This window comes from Camelus ferus, chromosome 2 (genome assembly GCF_009834535.1).
Source record: "Camelus ferus isolate YT-003-E chromosome 2, BCGSAC_Cfer_1.0, whole genome shotgun sequence".
NCBI lineage: Eukaryota > Metazoa > Chordata > Mammalia > Artiodactyla > Camelidae > Camelus > Camelus ferus.
The window spans coordinates 34804436-34816902 of NC_045697.1; the positions used below are offsets into that span (position 1 = coordinate 34804436).

The 12467-nt window shown below is 40.3% G+C and overlaps 1 protein-coding gene across 5 annotated transcripts in view; it reads right to left on the bottom strand.

Annotated features, from left to right (window-relative positions):
• TEC (tec protein tyrosine kinase) overlaps nt 1–12467 on the bottom strand; it is a 158532-nt gene that overhangs the window by 97059 nt on the left and 49006 nt on the right. The window contains exon 1 of one of the 5 annotated variants that reach the window (XM_032497078.1): nt 6761–6848. The exons of the other annotated variants lie outside the window; for them this stretch is intronic. The gene's annotated coding sequence lies outside the window, so the exon portion shown is untranslated. Of the gene's footprint in view, nt 1–6760; nt 6849–12467 lie in introns of those variants that run through there. 5 annotated transcript variants of the gene reach the window in all.

The window sequence follows — 12467 nt, forward strand, 5'->3', positions numbered from 1 at the left end:
AGGTAAATATAGTCTTATAAAAGCATTTCTGTGTGGGCTGAGCTAGATAGGTTATTTTCTTGCTAGCTCAAGAAACAGAAATAAAATATAGAAAAAGGTAAACAGATAATATGATCCTTGATCTCTACCTTTTAAACACTATCTTAAGCTCAGTTTCTGCAAAAGTTGAATGGAATTCAGTTTAAGTTATTCTCCAGTATTTGACAGAAATGTAAATATTACATTAATAATAATATGATGATCAATATATCTGCTGTAAAAAAAATTAGGGCTAATAGACATTCCTAATGGGCTAAGTATTTTTAATTATATTAAGTCTCTCAGGAGGATATATCTGAAAAACACCAACAGTCCCAAAGATCTATGGCTTCACACTACAAGCGTGCACATTTTGAGATTCTGACTTCATCTGATTTAAGTCTTGCTTCTTAACTTCATGATATTTCTGCTAACATTGAACTAACAGTCCTCAGATTGCTATATATATGAATTACGAAGACCCGAGCAGATGTCCTTTTCAGTATTATTGCCACCAAATCAGGAAGCTGTAAAAGGCAGAGCGGTGACAGGTGTGGTTCTCAGTTCACAGTATGAATTACACGAGTAGACACCATTATCTTAAATGAGTGAAACAGCAAAGGAGATTCAAAGGAATTGAACAAAAATCTCCCCAAGGCTGTGAAGACACTCTAAGACAGGGTACTGCATTTTTTTCACACCACCATCCTCACTCACCACACACAGAGCACAAACTCTGGGAAGGATGATGAAAATAGTTGCTTAAATACCACCAAATGTACTCTTGAACTTATACAAGACACATTTTAAATTACCATTTATTTAATATTTTTGTTTTACATTATACTTTAAAATTAAAGTTACACTGGCTTAAAAAGCATAAAAAGCAAAACTTCTATCACTCAGCTGGAATTATAGAACGCGTGCCTGGTCTAGGATCTACTGGAGTACATTAACCAATCACCTTAAAGTCTACTAGTGTATGCATAAATGGTAATACCTACTTGCTGGGTGCAACTAGTACTTTATACTGGCATTGTCATACCAGTACAAAATCCTGGACAAGGAAGTGTCCAGGACAATGGAATTCACATTCCATTCTTAGCTCTGCCCAGGACCTGCCCAACTTACTACCCATATCAAAATCTAAGAAACTAATGTACACCTGTAGCTTATACAATATTGTAAATCAATTATACTTCAATTTTTTAAAAATCTAAGAAACTGAATTTATCAGCTTTACTATCATTATAAGAAACACTGAGAACCACCTACAGAAAGAATAATTCCAGAGAGGTCTCTCCTCTACAATGGTAGCTGAGTGAGCCTAGCGGAGGGCATTCAATCTGCCCAGTGCTACAACAGGATTCATGTTCTTCCCTACCTTGGCTGATGGCTGAAATTGTTCCAGTGGTAAATATACCCCTTCATTCCAAAATTAGAAATAAAACATAGCACCCAAATACCCCTGAAGAAGGCAACACACTGACTAAGCTTCCTCTAAATTTTCAGTCCCATCCTCTCTTGCAATCTCAAACATTTCTGACCTGTGGTCTGCTCCTCTTTTCAGTGCACCTGATTGCTCTCTAGTTCATCATCCCCTTTGGTACAGTAGCATCACTTATGTCCCCAAACATAAACCATCCCCTCGACCCACATTCACCCCCTACCACCATGCTACTTTTGAGTCTCTTTACAGCAAAAGCTCTTGAAAGATAGGATTAGGGTTGCTGTCTCTGCTTCTCAATTCATGTGCTTTCCTCAGACTGCTCAGTTGGGCTTCTGTCTTCATCATTCCACTAAGATTGCATTTGCCAAGGTCACCAGGAACAGCCTTCTTGCCAGACCCAGTGGTCACTTCTCAGTTTTTATATCACTTGACCTCCAGCAATGTTCAACACAGCTGACCAGTCTCTCCTTGAAATGCTTCATTACTCTTGGTTCTCTGTGACACAAAGTTTCCTGGATTTTCCTCTGATCTTAGAGGCTGTACCTTCTCAGTGTCCTTTGCTGGTGTCTACTCTTCTGCTTTACTTATAAACACTGGTGTGCATCAGGGCTCTCTCCCGGGCTTGCTTTGCTTTTTCATCTCTACACTCCTCAGAGGTGGCCTCACCCAGTTACATGGCTTTAAATACCATCTATATGTTGATAACTCTGAATTCTACATCTTTTGTCCTGTCCCCAAGAACCTCAGAATTATATATCCAATTGCAAACCTGACATCTTTATTTGAATATCCAACCAGCATCTCAAACATAATATGGCTAAAACAGAAAGCTAGATAGTCCCCTAAAATTTGCTCTTTATCCAGTCTTTGCCATCTGAATAAATGGTCTCACCATCTCCCCAGCTGTTGAGCCAAAAGTCTTAAGAGTTATCTTTGATTCATTCTTCTCTCTCACACCTCAAGTCTAATCCATCAGCATGGTCTTTGGACTGTACCTCCAAAATATTCTAAACCTGAATAGTCAAGTCTCTACTTCACTCTTCTCTCATTAGTGTAATAGGTTGATTGCACTAATGGCCCTGATTTTCATACCTCCTTGCATCTTTTCACACCTCTCTGTGTCCCTGCTCTTTGGCAATGCTCTCCCATACTAACTGTGGATGTACTCATGTAATTTGCCTTGACCAATGGAACACTGGCAAATTTGACACAAGCTAAGGCTTAAAAACCTGCTTGCTCATTTCTACTTCCTTTCTTGCTTCTTTGTGGTCACCATGAGACTATGAGTGGGCCAGTCTGAGAATAAGCCCAGGCTAGCCTCCCACAGGGATGTAACATAAACACAGAGGAGAGAAGAGTTGTCCCAGCCATCTCAGCTGAGGCCATACTAGACAGGCAACAGCCAGCTGGCCCTCACAAACACATCAGAGGAGCCAGGCAATATGGCAGATCTGCTTATCTGATCCACAGCTGATCAGACACGGGCAGGCCCAGTCAAGATCAGCCAAGCCTGGCCCAGAACTACCCAGCCATCCTGCTGACTCATGAGCAAAAAAAAAATCCTTATTCCTATATACCACTAAGTTTATGGGGATGTTTGTTACATGGCATTACTGTGGCAATAACTGACACAGACATCATCGCTTGTCAGGACTATTGCAACATCCTTCTATCAGGTCTCGTTGCTTCCTTCCTTATCTTCTTAGAAGTCTTTCCCATTCATCAATCAACTCAAAGTTTTAAAACTATAAATCAGTTCATGTCCTCAGTTCTGCTTAAACCCTCTAATGGCTTCCCTGCACTTAGACTAAAACCTAATCTCTTAACCTAGCATACCACCTCCTTGTTTAACCACATCTAGTACCACTCTCCCCCTGGCCCACTATGAGTCAACCACACCAGCCTTCTTCCTGTCCTTCACACAGGACAAACTCATGGCATGGGGAAGTCTTAGCAAATTATGTTCTTTCTACCTAGAAAATCATTCCACCCACTCCCTCTTGCTTGGTCTCTAACCAGTAACTTCTTATAACTCAAACACCAACCTAAATTGTCACTTTCACAAAAAGGCCTTCCACACAGCCTAAAGTAGACAACCAGTCACTCTCAGATCCATATTTTAATTTCATGATACTTATCACTATGTGACATTTTTATTGAATATTTATTTTTAATCGTGTGATCGCCCCATTTATTATAAATTCCACATGAGCAGGAACCACGTCTATACGTTCACTGAAGGATCCTCAGCTCCTAAAACAGTCCCTTCACATAGTAGGTACTCATTAAATATCTGATGAATGCTACCTGACATGGAATAAATAAATGATCAGATCCTTTCTGGAATCAGGTTTTTACAAAGAGAAGGAGCCAGGCTAGCTGAAATGGCAAAGGAGAAAAGACAGACTGATTCTGAGAGGGAATTCTAGAAGCAGAGAAAAAAATTTCACCTAATATAAAGTGAAGTGAAGAGTGCAGACACTGAAAAGAGCGTTGAACAGAAGCTTGGCTCTGCCCCTTCCTTGCTACGTAAACGTCGATACACCACTCACCTCTCTGAGCTTGTCTCCTCATCTATAAAATGGGGGAATAATTACAACTTCACAGAGTTGTACAAACTAAAATATATATAAAGTACTCAGCATGGTACGTGGATCATAGTGATTACTCAACATCAGTGATGACAGTGACGGTGGTGGAGGTGGTGGTGGTGGTGGTATCTAAACCAGCCCTGCTACTAATGAGTAAATGGCATAATCCTTAGTATCTCACTCAACCTGATGAGTCAACCTAATTTTTTTTCAATTTTTAGGCATTTCAGATTGTCCCTTCTCACCAAAAATGTAATGAGTACAGGACCTAGAGTCTGAAGAGCTGGGTTCTGGCCCTGGTTCTGCCACCAACTGGCTGGGTGACCTTGGACAAGTCACCAACTTTCCAGACCTGAAAGTGACCTTGTCATCAGCTCTGCCACCCCCAAGGCAGGAGGTGCAGGAAACATTCTGCAAAGAAGTGGGGGGATTGGTGTAACGTAGAGACATGGAGGCAGAGGGTAGGCAGGCAGATAATCACTCTGCTCCATTCCAGAGCACAAACAAGAATATCTAAACAACTTAATTCAAAGCTTCCCAAACTGTGTTTCTCAGAACATGAGGAACCTGTCAGATTACACCAGACCATAATCTCACAAGGGCAGGGACATGTGCTGATTTAATTCTCCACTGTAGGACCAGCAGCCAGCACGGTGACCAAAACATACTATCATAGTATGCACATAGTATGCATGCTGGCTGAATGAATGAACAAATACATTTAAGAAAAGCTGGGTTAAACAACGTCAAACTGGTTCCTTGTGCACAATTCTCCGAACGGTTATTATCTGAATAGGTTCTGTGAATCATATAGAATACAGTATTTCCCAACCTTATTTGATCACAGAACTCATTCTATTTCTTTTGAAACTTATTAACATCTCCCAGAGTTGTAGTAATCTACAGAACAGTTTGAGAAACATTTTAAGCTTATGTAATTTAAGTCATTTTTAACATGATGAAATAAACATCTTTCTCTTTATATATAAGGTAATTAAAAGGCCAACTAATTTGATCCATATCTAGTATGCGGCTGTTTTCTCCCAGCATCCTACACCTTCAAACCGCCCTGTCGCCAGGCAGGGCCTCAGTCTCTCCCACCTCCTAAGCAGCAGACGTCCTGCCTGGTTTCTCTGCCCTGCTCCCCCATATCCCAGTCTGCTCTGCAAATCCTCCCACCTTTTCTTCCACTATCCCTTCTTTCTATATCCTTAGTCATATTATGAACTTTCTTAAACCACTTTAATTATTCCTCTTCCTTTATAATCAATCCAACAAGGTTTCAGTCTTGAAGTTTACAGTATCATCCTATGCCTAAAAACATTTCAAAATCCTTCTCCCTTTTATAATAAAGGCTGGTTCTTCTCTTTTATTCTCCACATTGGACCCTTCTTAGGGTTATTCCTTAATCTTAAGTAAATATAATCATGTCAAATCTAATCTGGGTTCCCTCTTCCCATCTTATTATTGATTTCTAAGAGCTCAAGCAAGTAAACATTTTCAAATCCCCATGCCTTTGTTGGGGTTGCTCTCTCTGCCAAGAAGAGCCCTTCCTTGTTTAAATCCCATTCATTTTTTAAAGTCCTGATCACAGGTCATCACTTTTAAGCAGTCTCCCTTATTTCCCACTCCAGCCACAATTAGCTACTCCCCTTAACTACCTCGAGGCACATGCACAACTTACCGCAGACATGTGAAGTTAGTTGTATATATGAATGCGGAGATGGCAGAGTTGGGAGAGAAGACCATGAACCAGGTGAGTCTCCCAGGGAGAATGACCAAGAGGTTGGTGATAAAAGGAGAAACCAGGAGGCTATTTGCACGAATGGCTTGAGCTCTAAAGGAGAACGGGTTCTGGCATGACCTGAAAGTAGCCTGAGGAAGCCAGGAGAAGGCAGCAGCAGAGAGAGCTGCAGATAAGGGAGTGCTCTGACTCTGGGAGGCGGCCGGGGTGTGGGAATGATGATTCACAATGGAACAATGCCCTCAGCGGGCCGCTGGAAAGATTTGGGAAGGAAGCCAGTAGAAGGATGCAAGCTCAGAATCACAGGGGAGTTGAGAGTGCATAAGAAGACAGCTGATAAGAAAGGCTTGGAGCCAAGGGAACTGGGGATACGAGGCACAGCTCTGGCCTGAACTGGCGAAGATCCCAGATAGTGTCAGAGGCCAGATGAGTTAAGCATTCAAGTCTTTGATCAATGTTTAAAAGGAGGTTGATGAGTAATTCTTCTAATGTCTACAAAGAACAGATTTCTCTAATGTTTCACTCATGGAACAATCTTTATCCCTGTGTGTGGGCTGAGCCATGAGGGCAATGAGTTGGGGGCATACTGAAAAGGAGCTGGGTGTGGTATCTCCTTGCACTAGGGCAGAGCTCAGACCTGAAAGGGAAGAAGCAAGCTGAACACGCACAGAGTCTACAGGGATCAAAGCCTTTCAGGCTCAGGGCAGACAGCAGTAGGCACCAAGGCCCGAGAAGTAGTGAGCTCATCCAAAAGGTAGACAGAGAATGGCGAGGGGGAATCCAAGACAAAAACCTCTGCAAAGTCTATATATTACGCAGGGTCTTCAATGGCAAATAACTAGATTTAAGCACACGACAACAAGCAAAGGCATGTATTAGCTCACATAACCAGAAGTGCCGGGATGCTTCAGGCACATCTGAATCCTGGGGTTCAAATGATGCTGTCTGTGCTCTCACCACCGCTCAGCGCTACTTCTCACTGCATGCTGGCCTCGTACATTCTCTCCTACTTCAAACAGCTTCCTCCATTTAGTGGAAAGACGGCCACCAGGAGCTCCAGGTTACATCACTCCAGCAGCAAAAAGAAAAAAATCCCAAAGGAAAAGAATGCCTCCTTTCCTAAACTGGAGCAGGAAAGGAGCCTGATTGAGGGAGCCTGGGTCATGTGCTAACCTCTGAACCAATCACTTGGTCAGGTGGAGGAGGCACGTCTCAGACTGGCCAAAGCTGAGTCACATGACCACTGCTGGGGTTGGTGTCAGCCCCACCCAAACCACATGACTTGTGGACAGAGAGGTCCCCCAGAGGAAGGAAGTCTGGGCAAACAAATAATAAGTCCACTCTAGACAGTGTGGTCACTGGTCAGCCTGGCCCCAGAGACCAAAAAAGGCCAGTCTCCTTACTTAAACCATAGAAGGGCTTTGAGCTGGTCAAACAGAACTGGTTTCAAATTTCAGCTTTGACACTTACTAGCTGTGTGACCTCAGGTAAATTACTTAATTTCTCAGTGCCTCAGTTTCCTCCTTATAAAACAGGATAATAGTACCTATCATCTAGATGTGTTTGGAAAGATTAAATGAAATAAAGCACATAAACTGCTAAGCACAATGCTTGCCAGAAAGTGATCAATGCTGTTATTAGTAACAATAACAATCATGACAATTATCATCTGGAACAAGGGCACCACATGAAAGTTGAGCTGTAACTCGGTGAAAGAGACAGCCAGGTCAGCACTTGGATAAATCAGCGCTGGGTCAAGATTCATCAGGGCAACTCAGGATACAGCACAGGGGCCCTGAGCGAACTCTGAGATGACAATTCAAATCAATAAATGTGTTAAGCATCTATCACGTGCCAGGCACTGGGGATACAATTATGAATGAGATGCATGGCTCCAAGGTGACTGTGGCTTTGTGACATTATTTGGGGGAGGGGGAGGCTGACTGAAGCTGCTTCCTTGCTTTCAGCCACAGGCTGTGGGCACTGGGAACGCACTGAGCGTACTGGAGAACCAAACCTGGGCCCATCTGCTGGAATGCTAAGAAAGTATAAAAAGGACTTCAATCACCCCCGCAAAAATGCCTTCGTGTGAATTACGAAAAAGCGTTTCTTCCTTTAGAAATTTTACTTCCATGTGTCACAGTAAACAAATCTACCAGATCGACAATGTGAATGACATCCCAGAGTTATGCAGTGTATAACCTGCACAACTATATGTGGCAGCCCTGGGCATAGGCAGGGAAGATGACATGGGGACTGAGAGGGGTCGAGGGATAGGGTGAGGATGGAGTACCTGGGAGTCCCCAGGCCTTTGGAGACAGAGAAGAACTTTTGCTATAGTGCTGCTCCACTCAATATAGTAGCCACTCCCCACAAATAGCTATTAGACACTTGATATGTGGCCAGTACAACTTAGGAACTAATTTTTCAATTGTATTTCATTTTAATTCATTTTAATTTAAAATTTTAAACTGAAACAACATAGTGTTTCCATTAACTTTTTTGGTTGGAGTACATTTTACTTTTTCCCCTGCACCTTGTAAGATACTGAATTGTATTGCATTGTACTGTATTGCTCATATCAAGCTCCTGAGTTTTTTCTGGTATTTTATTAATAATTTTTATATGATTACATGGTGAAATTATAGTATTTTCTATACATTGGGTTACACAAAATACACAATTAAGTTTAACTTCACCTATTGTGTTTTGGGTTTTTTAATGGGGCTACTAGAAACTTTAAAATTACATTAAGGACTCACTTAATTTCTCTTCAACAGTGCTGCTATGAAGACATCTTAGGATCTATAGTGCTAAGGGGCCTGGAACGATACCCAGAGGAACTGGTTGCTTTTAGGTTTGTTTGAAGCAGATCTTTATGTTTTCTTCTAGGTTGTCCACTCTGTTTACCAGAAGGGAAAATAACAGGGAGAGAGCTCAGTGTGTGCAGCTCAGTAGAGTCCTCAGGGTACACTCTGGAGTCAGACTGCACTGCTCTGAACTCTGGCTCCACCACTTAAGCAAATCTCCCTGAATCTCCCTGAGTTTCAAGCTCTTCATCTGTAAACTGCTGATGAAGGGAGTTGCCGGGATGATTAAATGAGATAATCCAATATAAAGAGCTTAAGCACAGAGCCTGGCACAACTTATGTGCTCAATCAATGACTAGGGGTGACTGGGGCATTATTTGGGAATTAAGAAGGTGCCAATTTACATATTTGCTTTGTCTTAAGTCCACTGTGTTTTTAAGGTACACTGATGAAACTATCTTAGGTGCTGAAGCATCATGAAATGGGGTCAGATGGTGTTTCTAAATTATGTGTAACAACAGCTAAGATTTAGTTAGCTTTTTTGTTCCAAATCCTACACTTAGTCAATGTCTTCAGTTAAGAGTCTAGTAATATCTGAATCTCTTTCTTGAGTAAGAACTAGAACATCCATCTGCATAGTACAGATGGATTCATTCTACCTAAATGCATTCTTTACCACTTCCCTGCCATTTTGTGTAATACTCATGAGTGTGTATGAAACAGCCTGGGAAAAGCTCAAAGTCCTTTGTAAACTTGAGACCAGCAATTTGGCTTTTTAGTGTCCCAAAAGGTTCATGTTGACTATAAACTTGGAGTTTACACTGTGTACTCCCTCTTCTCCATGGTTTATTTTAAAAACGATAATACTTAAACTAGTTTACTCACATTTGCATCCTGAGAAATGTCCATCTATGCTTAACTTTTGCTCTGTCTTCCAACCCTCTTCCTATTCCTGACTTTTAAAGACATTTCTCCCAGCCTCACACTGACTCAATTTATTTAATAGCCTTTGTGTGGTCTTTTCAAGATCACTTTGAAAATCACAGTTTATCCCTAGCTTCCATAATTATTTAATGCCCTTGAAGAACTCTAGTGAATTCGTCAAACATGATTCCTCCTTACAAGGGAGGAGCCTATCCTCCCAAAGGATCATATTTGCCTAAAAACTGTAAAATCCACTTTCTCAACACATACACTCATGCAGAATTTATTTTAGATTCCACTTGTGATTCCAAGAAAATTTCCAGACACTACACTAAATCTACCATCTGATTCTCAGCAAGCCATTATCTTCTACGAGGCTCACTTTACTCATCTATAAAATAGGCATAATATAGATACCCTCCACTAAAGAGAACAAGCCATCTCATCACTCATGAGTGTGTATGAAACAGCCTGGGAAAAGCTCAAAGTCCTTTACAAGCATTAGGCCATGAACCTCTCTGAAGTGGACTGTTAATTAGGTGTCATTACGCTTTGTTTAATAGATGGAAAACCCAAGGCATGGCATAATACCAATTAAGAGCTGACTTCAAAATTGAGCCCAGGCTTTAAACTTTAGACAGAAAAATGTCAGGGGAAAACTCTGAATAAGAATTTACTCCATTCTAGTTCTTTATCAAGAAACCACATTAATGCAGAATTCTCTCCTGTTACTGGTTGCCTTGCCCCTCCTACTTCCTCATGCAGTCCAGGAATGGGGAAACAGATGGGAGGGTTGGAATTTTCTGCTGAACACATAATGCCTTTCCCTGCTTACAGAAAGGTTCATGAAACCTAGACTAGGTACGAAGGGCAAATGTAGTTTCACAGATACCATAAAAACCTCTCCATTTTTTGCTACTGATCCCTGGAAACTTTTCCAACCAGACATCCCACAAAATAAAATGAGGCTACAGACATTTACCAACCAGACACAGCCTCACAAATGAACCTGTCAGGTTACCCTGGCTTTATTATCTGATCTACAGCTGGATACACAGCCTCGATAACTCAAAATAAACCTTCACACAAAGGAGATACTGTGAATCCAAAAGGTCCAAAAAGAGGTATGGAAACTTTATATAACTTCAGCTAGCCAGTGAGCTTTTTCAGATTATTATTTTGTGTCCCTCTGAAAATGATTAACAGAAACTAGAAACCCTTTAATTCAAGAGTGGTATTTTGAAAACTATTTTCCAAGGAAACAATCCCCCAAAGAGAAAAATGTATAGCAACACTACTTACTTCAAAACAAAACAAAACAAAACAAAAAAACCACATGTCCAACAGTTGGAGAGTGGGTCAAAATATCATTGTATGTTAACATGACAGACTGTCACCTAGCTATTAAATGATAATCATTCCCAGAAGAAAATGTCTATTTGAAATAATGTTACCCAAAGAACACTATGCCTGAACTAATTATAACCTCATAAAGCAGCTGCATACACACCCCCTCCCACACACACACATACATATACGTAAAGATCACAGTATTTGGAGTTACAGAAATGGTTGCACCTAATGCTCCTTAGGCTAATTACTTGCTAGAAAGTTGCTAAAGATTTCTGAAAAGTCAAATGATGATAAAGATGACCGAGAAGGAGTTCACCAAGATTCTCCCTGGAATAGTTTTACAGTCATTTTTAATCTCTTTTGTGTAAGCTTCAGTATTGCTTACGTTTTTTAACAATGAATATATAAAACTCTATAAAATGGCTTTTTTTTTTTAAATGATGGCAGGGAGAGTTCAGAGAGCACAGTGCGAGATGGGGAATCTCAGTGGCATGGGGAGATCTATCCTTCGTCTGGGGGAGGGAAAGGGATACGTCACCAGCTCTGAGCCCAAAAACCTCCAGCTGTGATTCCAGAACCTAAGAATTCTTTGATGCAATGCTTCTATAACTGGTTGAAATATGTGGTAAATAAGTTGACATTTCTTAAAAAAAAATTTTTAAGCATTCATACCTAAATTTACATATCTAACAGCATCCATTACTCAGTTAAATTGTATTTCTCTTTCTTTACATGGTTAAAGAATCAAGTATTTTTATCCCTCAAAGGAGGAAAATAAAAAAGAAAGCCAAGGGCCTTCTATGAAACAAAAATAACCCCAATGGTAAAAACTAACTTTACTGAATGCTTAAATTACATTTGCAGAAAAATAAACATTGAAATCACTACTTTGTAGGGGGAAAAAAGCCACAATTTAATTTTGGGGGTAGTCATGTGAGATCCTACAAGCTGTGGTTGAAACCTAACACTGGGGGAATACATGAGAGCATGACAGTGTCTAAGGAAATAGCTAACAGAAAGACAGTGCTGGAACTCTACTCAGGATAAAGAGAAGACACGAAAAGTCTTTCCTACACTAAATCAGGCTAGAACTTCACAAAAATTAGAACTTCACAAAAATTAAAGACCAAAGGAGTAGGATATTTGACAGGCAGCTCTACATTATAAGTATTTCATATAGTATATGACCATTAAAAGTCTTTCACTTTGATACTCTACTAGCTAAGCATTTCCAAACCTCTTAACCTTTAAAAATAATAAACAAGTTTCTTCTGTATAGCACAGGGAACTATATTCAACATCTTGTAGTAACGTATAATGAAAAAGAATATGAAAACAAATGTATATGTATATGCATAACTAAAACATTATGTTGTACACCAGAAATTGACACATGTAAACTGACTATACCGCAATAAAAAAAAAGACTACGTGCTTCCAAAGATGACCTTAAGAACCAAAGAAAAAGAGACATACTTAATAAGTGATCTGATGATTTTTTGTAATTTTTTATTTTAAAATAAAATGTCAGCTTTACAGAAAAAAAATAAAGGGAATAGATAAAGTAGTTTCCAATG